General features: G+C 50.5%; 1 long non-coding RNA gene across 1 annotated transcript; it reads right to left on the reverse strand.

Annotated features, from left to right (window-relative positions):
- Positions 1–3,091: 3,091 nt before the first annotated feature.
- Positions 3,092–7,169, reverse strand: LOC107078433 (uncharacterized). Its single transcript, XR_011184065.1, has 4 exons — positions 6,480–7,169; positions 6,222–6,377; positions 5,616–5,756; positions 3,092–3,323 (listed from the first exon to the last, which is right to left on the reverse strand). It is a non-coding gene; the product is annotated as an uncharacterized lncRNA (long non-coding RNA).
- Positions 7,170–11,115: the final 3,946 nt, after the last annotated feature.

An 11,115-nucleotide genomic window follows, 5' to 3' on the forward strand; every position in this document is an offset into this window, starting at 1 on the left:
TCGCAGACTCAAAGGAACAGGATTAAATCCACTGCGATTCCACGAGCGGAACTGAGAATTGAACCCTGATCCGGGAAAATCCGGGGTGACCAGAGCAGCACCAGTGCTCTAGGACAACAAAGCGAAGGATTAGTAATCCAGTCCAAGTGAGGAAGTAGAAGGATTCTATGCAGATGAGAGAGAGAGTCCAATCCAAATCGTGGTCAGAGAGCAAACTAAGTCCAAAAAGCCCAAAGAGGTCGTTTGAAAGGGTTTTCCAAAAAGGGGCGAGGTAGGAGCTCTCGAGGAGAGAAATCAACACTGGGCTCAGGACAAACTGAGCTGCGGGTTTAAGTAAGCAGTGAGCTGGCGAAGAGCTGATGGAGATGATTCGCTCACACGTGCTGCGGGGTCTGGTGGAATGAGGTGGCTGCTGAATCTGTTTAACCTGATTTCGACAGGTGGAGGACGTGGCACCAGGGAGCTTTGTTTCAGTTTCGGCCTCCTGCTGTCGCTGGGAGTCACTCCTGATTCAAACGTTCCGCCTTTTCGGACAAAAGCCCTGCTGGTGACTGAGCCGAGCTGCTGTGGACTCCTCTGGGGTGTGCGTGTCAGGGCCCGAAGCCGCTGAATGTGTCGGTACGGACCCAGAGGCAGGGCAGAGCACAGCCTCTGAATTCAGGAAGTGCCAAGATCGGGCTTGGGAAGAACACATTGTAAACAGCTACAAGAACACAGGAACAGCTGCAGGCGAGTGGATCTATTCAGCCCTGCGAACGGGAGTCTATGTGGGCTCTGATCACACAACATCTGTAAGTATAATCAGTGCACTGTTTTCAGAAATACAGTCGCTGTCTTGAAGACGGTGCCAGTTCTGTGACTCTGAAACTCCGCAGCGCTGGAATGCGAAAGGCGAAGTGACACCGGACATCACCTGACATCCAGGTTTTATACAGGGGTGACAAGCTGCTGTCAGGACCTGAGATTTAACTCCAAATAACACTAATGAGGGTAGCACAATGGTACACTGCAAAGGAACAGGTAAAGGTTAAAGTAGTTCGAGTAGGGAGCTGCGTCAGCATGCGTAGACTGCAAAGGAACAGGTAAAGGTTTATAACACACTGAAAGGAAAAGAAAAGAGACATCACGTTTTGGCTATGGAGTCTTCTTCAGGTGCGGGTGTGTGACACCTGAAGAAGGCTCCACGGCCGAAACGTTGTGTCTTCTTGTTTTACCTTTCAGTATTGGATAAACCTTTAACTGTGACTTTGCAACCTTGCAACCTGCAACCTAAGCGTGCTCACACAGCTTCCTACTTGAACTTCAGCGGTACACTGGTTGCCTTGCAGTGCTTGGGGGCCTGGGTCCAATTCCAGACCTGGGAGACTATTTACAGTACGTGGCTTGTGTTATCTAACCATGTCTGCATGGATTTCCTCCATTGGTCAACTTATCTCGACTAATAACGCTTAAAGCCCTCCTCTCTAACTACAAATTATCAATGCTAAAGACTTCCCCCTGTACCCTCTCCCAAATGCATCAATATTCACCCCCACAATGCACGGCGAGGGCTTGCTCTCTGCACACACCATCAACCTGGAAGGTGTTCCTTATGAGATATCCATCTAAATTGCATCTAAACAGTCATTTCCCAGCGCAGCACTCAGTCTATCAAGAAATCTCACCATTTAATGCCAAGATGAAGACATTTTTCACAGTAATTAAAAACATCAACAGTTTGATAAAATCTGACTGCCTCTTGGGATTATTATTCAAGTGCGCACTAAAATAAAATCTAATGAATTCAATTAAAGGCTTCCATATTTCCACGAGCAGTACGACACGCCTGAGAGTCTGCTGCTGGTGTCGGGAGATGTCACTGCACTCTGAAATTACCGGCCGTGGTATCTGTGCCATCCTGTGAATTCATCAGCAGTGCACGGCGCAATGTGACTGTCAGTGAAGATCTGTGCTCTTCAACCCCACCAGCTGGAACTAGTAAGGGAGCTCCCTCTCTGGACAATCCAAATCCCAAACCCCTATGACCGGAGATCCTCAGGGATCGAGCCTCGATCCCCTGTGAACGAGGCAGAGGAGATCTCCTGGCGCCCCCAGCGACTGCGCTGATCTTTCAGGATCTGTCTTGACTGGCGATCCTCACTCTCATGTCGGATCACTTCTGATAGATGGAGACTTGGGGTGCAGGGTGGTGAGGGCCTGACCCCTCTGTTATTGTGGACTTGAGTGATACATGAGTTACCTGCTTGGCTGTAGCAGTTGAAGCAGGTGTGCAATCTCTCTTCAAATATTTAATAAAAATTGCATCCTGAGGAGAAACAGTCCACACAAAATGTCTTTTTATTTGGTCTTTTGGCAATTCCAGTAGATGAAAGGATAACATAACAGTGAATTAATTTGATGTTACAAATTCCTTCCTTCAATGTCCATCTTATGTATTTGAAGTTAAATTGTAAGGATTAGTAGATGTAATGATTATAATAATAATTGCTTACACTTATATAGCGCTTTTCTGGACACTCCACTCAAAGCGCTTTACAAGTAATGGGGTCTCCCCTCCACCACCACCAATCTTGATCACCTGTCTTGATCCATAATGGAATTCAACGTGGGAATGGCATGGCAGCTAAACTGAGACTCTAATTAGTCTCAAAACTCTATAGAGGACAAGATCTCTCTCCTCCTGGAGCTGGAGAGTCAGAGCTGAGCTGAGGAGCTCTCTCCTCCAGGAGCTGGAGAGTCAGAGCTGAGCTGAGGAGCTCTCTCCTCCTGGAGCTGGAGAGTCAGGGTTGAGGTAAGGAGCTCTCTGTTCTCCTGGACCTGGAGAGTCAGAGCTAAACTAAGTTCAACTGAACTAAATTGAAGTGAATTTGATTTGATTTGATGTGATTCCATTCCATTCAAAGTCAATTCACTTCATTGCAAAGAACAATATTGGCTTTACAGATCAGTTACCATCTTGCCAAAGCACAGGAACAGACAAGAAAGAGCCAGCTGCAACAAGTAATTAACAGCAACACCACACAGAATGATGTGTGTGTATATGTGTAACCTCTAAGGCTTTTGCTGAGAAGGTACTCTTACTGATGAAAAAATAAGTTTGTTTTGGAAGACATATTGCTTGTAGATGCTGCAGCAATTTCACTCTTCAGATGTTTAAAACATCACTCAGGATCATTACTGTTATCGTCTTCTTGACTGGTGCCAGCGATCCCCACTGACACAAAGGCCACGACCCCTGCCTGCAGCTCCTGATCCCGCAGTCCAGACTGGATCAGCACACACGGGTATCCTGATTGCTCCCAGCACCATTTCCCTGCAGTACGCTGTTGGAGATGTATTCATTAGCTAACTAATTCATTAATTATCATGTTCTCTTGACTTGTGCCATCTCGCAGTTTTCAAACACTGCCTGCTCTGCCTACACAGTCTCCCTTTGAAGAGAGGAGCCCTCTGCCCGATCGCCTGGCGGTAGTGAAGCAGAGGCACCACTCTCCTTTAGAAACTGTTTTAGGGTAATTAGCTGAAATGATTCTCAAGATCGTGTCCACTGGCCAGGAGAGATGCTGTATGTGTTGCTCTGCTGCGTCGGGCAGGGAGGTAGTGAGCACTGCTGTGACAGGCCCATGCAGTGTGTCCAGGGTGGTGAGACTCCAGTGACCGTGGAGCAGTCCTGTCTGCCGCGGGACAGGAGGGGTGTGTGTCAGCCTCGCAGGGCATGCAAGCATTGTGCTGCTCCCACTGGGAATTCAGTGGGTTTGGGGTGTCAGACCCACACTGCTCACACTGGGAACTGACTGGGAATGGGGTGTCAGACCCACACTGCTCCCACTGGGAACTGACTGGGAAGGGTGTCAGACCCACACTGCTCCCACTGGGAACTGACTGGGAATGGGGTGTCAGACCCACACTGCTCCCACTGGGAACTGACTGGGAATGGGGTGTCAGACCCACACTGCTCCCACTGGGAACTGACTGGGAATGGTCTGTGAGACTCACACTGCTCCCACTGGGAACTGACTGGGAATGGGGTGTCAGACTCACACTGCTCCCACTGGGAACTGACTGGGAATGGTCTGTGAGACTCACACTGCTCCCACTGGGAACTGACTGGGAATGGGGTGTCAGACTCCCACTGCTCCCACTGGGAACTGACTGGGAATGGGGTGTCAGACCCACACTGCTCCCACTGGGAACTGACTGGGAATGGTCTGTGAGACTCACACTGCTCCCACTGGGAACTGACTGGGAATGGGGTGTCAGACTCCCACTGCTCCCACTGGGAACTGACTGGGAATGGGGTGTCAGACTCACACTGCTCCCACTGGGAACTGACTGGGAATGGGATGTGAGACCCACACTGCTCCCACTGGGAACTGACTGGGAATGGGGTGTCAGACCCACACTGCTCCCACTGGGAACTGACTGGGAATGGGGTGTCAGACTCCCACTGCTCCCACTGGGAACTGACTGGGAATGGGGTGTCAGACCCACACTGCTCCCACTGGGAACTGACTGGGAATGGTCTGTGAGACTCACACTGCTCCCACTGGGAACTGACTGGGAATGGGGTGTCAGACTCCCACTGCTCCCACTGGGAACTGACTGGGAATGGGCTGTGAGACTCGCACTGCTCCCACTGGGAACTGACTGGGAATGGGATGTGAGACCCACACTGCTCCCACCGGGAACTGACTGGGAATGGGCTGTGAGACTCACACTGCTCCCACTGGGAACTGACTGGGAATGGGGTGTCAGACCCACACTGCTCCCACTGGGAACTGACTGGGAATGGGATGTGAGACCCACACTGCTCCCACTGGGAACTGACTGGGAATGGGGTGTCAGACCCACACTGCTCCCACTGGGAACTGACTGGGAATGGGATGTGAGACCCACACTGCTCCCACTGGGAACTGACTGGGAATGGGGTGTCAGACCCACACTGCTCCCACCGGGAACTGACTGGGAATGGGGTGTCAGACCCACACTGCTCCCACTGGGAACTGACTGGGAATGGGCTGTGAGACTCACACTGCTCCCACTGGGAACTGACTGGGAATGGGCTGTGAGACTCGCACTGCTCCCACTGGGAACTGACTGGGAATGGGGTGTCAGACCCACACTGCTCCCACTGGGAACTGACTGGGAATGGGATGTGAGACCCACACTGCTCCCACTGGGAACTGACTGGGAATGGGGTGTCAGACCCACACTGCTCCCACCGGGAACTGACTGGGAATGGGCTGTGAGACTCACACTGCTCCCACTGGGAACTGACTGGGAATGGGCTGTGAGACTCGCACTGCTCCCACTGGGAACTGACTGGGAATGGGATGTGAGACCCACACTGCTTCCACTGGGAACTGACTGGGAATGGGGTGTCAGACCCACACTACTCTCACTGGGAACTGACTGGGAATGGGGTGTCAGACTCCCACTGCTCCCACTGGGAACTGACAGTGAAAAATAAGAGTGGTTGTTTGACATTTTCTAGATAACAAAAGTGGCATGAGGTTGTCCATACTGAACGGCCGTGTATATGTACATTCCTGCAATTGTCTATTATGATGTTGTTATTACAAGAGGCGAACATTCTGCAGGTCAGCTGAGCCCACCTGAGCCGTCCTGTTCCTGCAGCTGGCCTCCCGAATCCCTCCCCAGCTGTTTCCGGCGGTCTCCAATCAGCTTTAATATTGAATTTACTTTCTCCTTCTGGATTACACGTGCAGGCGCCACTTCTGCTTCCGCAGTACATTCTAAAATATGAAATCCTGGATTAATTTTCCACAAGGAAACTCGAGTCTTCAGGGATGTCGAACAGGGTTAAACCGTTGAAACGGCTGCAGGCCCAGATTACAGCTAATCCTTGAGCCCTGTCTCTGGGTCCAGGGCAGCTTCCTCAGCCTGAGCCTCTCGCAGCGGCAGGGAGGGTCCAGCCGTGAGCCCAGGCAGCAGCGCAGGGCTGAGAATTGTGTTTCGTTGCTCTGTGCGTGTGCCCTCCATGCCAGGCTAGTGGGTAGTCAGACCAGTAGGGGGCGCTCACCCTGCCGTCAGTGTGGGCCCTAATGCCCCAGTATAGTGACGGGGACACTATACTGTAAACAGGCGCCCTCCTTCAGATGAGATGTAAAACCGAGGTCCATTAAAAATCCCAGGGCGTTTCTCAAAAAGAGTAGGGTTGTAACCCCGACATCCTGGCCGAATTTTCCCCTGGCCATTACCTCTTAATAACCCCCATCTCTGCACTGGTTTCATCACTCTGTTCTCCTCCCCACTGAGAGCTGGTGTGTGGGGAGAGCACTGGAGCACTATGGGTGCCGTCACATCATCCAGGTGGGGGCTGCACACTGGTGGCGGTGGAGGGGAGTCCCCATTACCTGTAAAGAGTCCAGAAAAGCACTATATAAGTGTAAGGATTTATTATTATTATTATTACCACCATTACCAGGCCTGATCCCCTGTGCTAAATATGTGCCCACCTTCTACCAGGTGCGTGTCTGCTGTGCCGAGCTTTTGCCCCCTGTGCCAGCCACTCGCTGGTCAGGGTGGGATCAGGGCAGAGCTGTCTGAATCCTGCGGCTGTGCAGTCGTGAGTGGGCTGGCGGGACTGTCACTCTCCGCTGCACAGACGAGCTCGGAGCTGCAGGGATGGCAGCGCTATCAATGAGACTTCAAAACCTTGACAATCCTTCACCGTACCACTCAAATTACCTGTCCTTCTGTGTGGGCTGACAGGTATGAAAAATCTGGGGATGATAAAAGCAAACATCTTTCAATTCTTTTTTTTTTGTTCTTTTCATATATTTTCTTATTATTTCCTAATTATAGTGTGCCTTTCCAAACACCTCTCTTTCTACCCTCATATGATATATGATGCAGTGACAACAAGAACACAAGGCAAGCTCACAGAGCTGCGTTCTTGCAGGCAGTAAAGGGGCTGACTGGAGGGCAGGCGAGTCTGTGAAGACATCAAGACTGCAACACTGGGACCCTAGGACCCTTTCTGAGGAGGGGTGGTGTCTCTGCCCCCTGTGGGAGGGGAGTCGGCTGTCTCTGTCCCTGGCAGAGGGGATAGTCCTCTCTCTGTGTGCAGTGTCTCTGTCTCTGGGAGAGGTGATAGTCCTCTCTCTGTGTGTGGTGTCTCTGTCTCTGGGAGAGGTGATAGTCCTCTCTCTGTGTGTGGTGTCTCTGTCTCTGGGAGAGGTGATAGTCCTCTCTCTGTGTGTGGTGTCTCTGTCTCTGGGAGAGGTGATAGTCCTCTCTCTGTGTGTGGTGTCTCTGTCTCTGGGAGAGGTGATAGTCCTCTCTCTGTGTGTGGTGTCTCTGTCTCTGGGAGAGGTGATAGTCCTCTTTCTGTGTGTGGTGTCTCTGTCTCTGGGAGAGGTGATAGTCCTCTCTCTGTGTGTGGTGTCTCTGTCTCTGGGAGAGGTGATAGTCCTCTCTCTGTGTGCGGTGTCTCTGTCTCTGGGAGAGGTGATAGTCCTCTCTCTGTGTGTGGTGTCTCTGTCTCTGGGAGAGGTGATAGTCCTCTCTCTGTGTGTGGTGTCTCTGTCTCTGGGAGAGGTGATAGTCCTCTCTCTGTGTGTGGTGTCTCTGTCTCTGGGAGAGGTGATAGTCCTCTCTCTGTGTGTGGTGTCTCTGTCTCTGGGAGAGGTGATAGTCCTCTCTCTGTGTGTGGTGTCTCTGTCTCTGGGAGAGGTGATAGTCCTCTCTCTGTGTGTGGTGTCTCTGTCTCTGGGAGAGGTGATAGTCCTCTCTCTGTGTGCGGTGTCTCTGTCTCTGGGAGAGGTGATAGTCCTCTCTCTGTGTGCGGTGTCTCTGTCTCTGGGAGAGGTGATAGTCCTCTCTCTGTGTGTGGTGTCTCTGTCTCTGGGAGAGGTGATAGTCCTCTCTCTGTGTGTGGTGTCTCTGTCTCTGGGAGAGGTGATAGTCCTCTCTCTGTGTGTGGTGTCTCTGTCTCTGGGAGAGGTGATAGTCCTCTCTCTGTGTGCGGTGTCTCTGTCTCTGGGAGAGGTGATAGTCCTCTCTCTGTGTGTGGTGTCTCTGTCTCTGGGAGAGGTGATAGTCCTCTCTCTGTGTGTGGTGTCTCTGTCTCTGGGAGAGGTGATAGTCCTCTCTCTGTGTGTGGTGTCTCTGTCTCTGGGAGAGGTGATAGTCCTCTCTCTGTGTGTGGTGTCTCTGTCTCTGGGAGAGGTGATAGTCCTCTCTCTGTGTGTGGTGTCTCTGTCTCCTGGAGAGGTGATAGTCCTCTCTCTGTGTGTGGTGTCTCTGTCCCTGGAGGAGGGGCTGCTCCTGTCTCAGTCACAGATAAATCCTGGCTGGGCTCAGCAGTTCCAATAGGCTGGAGAGATGACATCAGTTCATGCATCAGTCCACAGGAAGCTGGTGTGTTCAGAAGAGATATGAAGGGCTGGGAGAAGCAAGTGATTAGCGGTTATTAGCATGCATTTCATCAGACACTTATGCATTTTTAACAAGTATAAAATTAACCCTGAACAAGTGACAATATCTCAGCGGTGCATTATTAATGAGAAAAATATTGTGTTTACATAGTTCATTAGTCCTTATCATGAAGCAGCGCTGAGGAATATCAGATCAGCTCCTTCTCAAGACAACACCTGGAGATGAGCAGGACAGCAATTGGAGTTCCAGATCACACAAGCCAGCACACCAGCTCATCAGCACAACGACACACCAGCTCACCAGGTCATCAGCACAACGACACACCAGCACACCAGCTCATCAGCACAATGACACACCAACACACCAGCTCATCAGCACAACGACACACCAGCCCACCAGCTCATCAGCACAATGACACACCAGCACACCAGCTCATCAGCACAATGACACACCAGCACACCAGCTCATCAGCACAACGACACACCAGCACACCAGCTCATCAGCACAACGACACACCAGCACACCAGCTCATCAGCACAATGACACACCAGCACACCAGCTCATCAGCACAACGACACACCAGCCCACCAGCTCATCAGCACAACGACACACCAACACACCAGCTCACCAGCTCATCAGCACAATGACACACCAGCACACCAGTTCATCAGCACACCGACACACCAGCACACCAGCTCATCAGCACAACGACACACCAGCACACCAGCTCATCAGCACAACGACACACCAGCACACCAGCTCATCAGCACAATGACACACCAGCACCCCAGCACTTCAACACACCAGCACTCCACATTATCAGCACAATGACACACCAGCATTCCAGCAAAACAACACACCAGCACCCCAGCACTTCAACACACCAGCACTCCAGCTCATCAGCACTCCAGCACACCAGTACACTAACATACCAGCACACCAGCACACCAGATCTCCAGCACACGAGTAATCCAGTACACTAACACACCAGCAGATCAGCACGCCAGTGCACCAGGTCCACTCACAGAACAGCAGCACGTTGCGGCTTGTTGATAGAGAGGTTTAGTTGTCTGAATGTTAAGTGCAAGTCCTACTCCAGTCAACACCTGAATTCAGTTTTGGACAGGACTCCTTGGCGGTTAAACAGTTTAGTTGAGTGTGTCATCTGTTGAGTGTGCCATCTGCGCTCAAGCAGGGAGCTTGTCGGTTTTCAAATGGAGCGTCACTCAGAAATACTGGAAACAGACTTGGCACAATAACACGCCCTTCTTCCAGATCTGTGTGCCTCTAACTGAGTCTTTCCATTATGAGGAGACAAAGAATGTTTGCAAGACATCCAAACTTATTGAGCATCTTCCAGAGCTCCAGCGTCAAATGCCTCTGTCAAGCCAATAATGTAAAGAGGTTAGTGTTGATCCTGACATTTCCAAGACATCCTTGAAATCATTCAGAAGTAGCTTTTCACTCCTGAACTGTCCGAGGGGGAAGTTGAGCTGTAGAGCTAGGTCGTGTCCACCAGTTCCCAACTTCACTGGGATTTCCATCATCTTCTGCTGCGTGAGACTTTTATCACATTGCTAAGTGGTTCTAAAGTTCCAGGTTTGTCTCTGATTGGTGCTGTGGGGTGGAATTGACTACTGATGCCAATGGGCTCTTGGTTGAATAGCTCTCTGATTAGGTCTTCCTTCCGTAGAAGATTCCGAGAGGGACAGTGAAGGAACTCACATCTGCAGGATGCTACTGTACCTATCCTTTGCCTTGTCTGTCCACCACCTGTTTTCCATGTTTTATTTCGAAGCCCTGTTAGTGGTACAGTTTCTTATCCTAATTCTTCAGTTTGGTTCGCTCTCTGCCAGGTGCAGAACATCTTGAGCTTCCAATCCATGAAATCTTTGTTCACCTGTTCATGTTTTGCTCTTTTTCAGAAGAAAACTCAGGTGTTCATGAGATCTTCCCCAGTATTCCCAAGATCTTTTTTGGAACATTCAGTGTTTTTCCAGAGACGTTTTGAGGATATTGCTTCTCCATCAAGCAATGTTTGGAAGCTGGTTTAATAGACATAACTGAACTGATAAAATGCTCATCAGACTAGCAGTCATGATTGAGTCCCACCATGATATGGATGTCTTTGTGATTCCAGATTCACACAAGGACAAAGTAAATTAACACAAACTCAGAAAGTATATTGGATTCATGGAGCTGGGTTTGATATTAGGGAGGAAATCATCAAACTCCTTCGTGAGCACTTCATTACTTTTTGGTCTTAAAGTAATTAACCAATTATTGCAATATGTGTGTCTCCCCTAGACTCAGAAAAAGAGACCAGGTACAGATTCTCAAATCAACCAAATTCTTGGGAGAATCCCGAAAAAGTGACGGATGCATTGTATTCTACCCAGGGAATTGAACACCAGAGCTGGAACAGGACCACTGGAAAGACAGAGTGGAAGGTGTCAGCACCAGTGGACACTTTCCTCTCCTCACCAAATAACTGGACACAGGCTCCCCATCCGCAAGAATAAGACATGCCATCCACCTGCCTGTCCTTGTCCAGCTCCTCTCTCTAGTCGGCAGGGCGGCGGCAGAAACACAGTGCTGGACAGCCACTGTCTGCAGGGCCCATGAGGGTCAGTGTGTTCCCGATTGAGAGCTGAGCTGTCTGGACACAGTTATCCAGCCAGATTATTTTCTAGTCCCCGTTCCAAAATGGTT

This window comes from Lepisosteus oculatus, chromosome 2, assembly GCF_040954835.1.
Source record: "Lepisosteus oculatus isolate fLepOcu1 chromosome 2, fLepOcu1.hap2, whole genome shotgun sequence".
In the NCBI taxonomy this organism is placed as follows: Eukaryota; Metazoa; Chordata; class Actinopteri; order Semionotiformes; family Lepisosteidae; genus Lepisosteus; species Lepisosteus oculatus.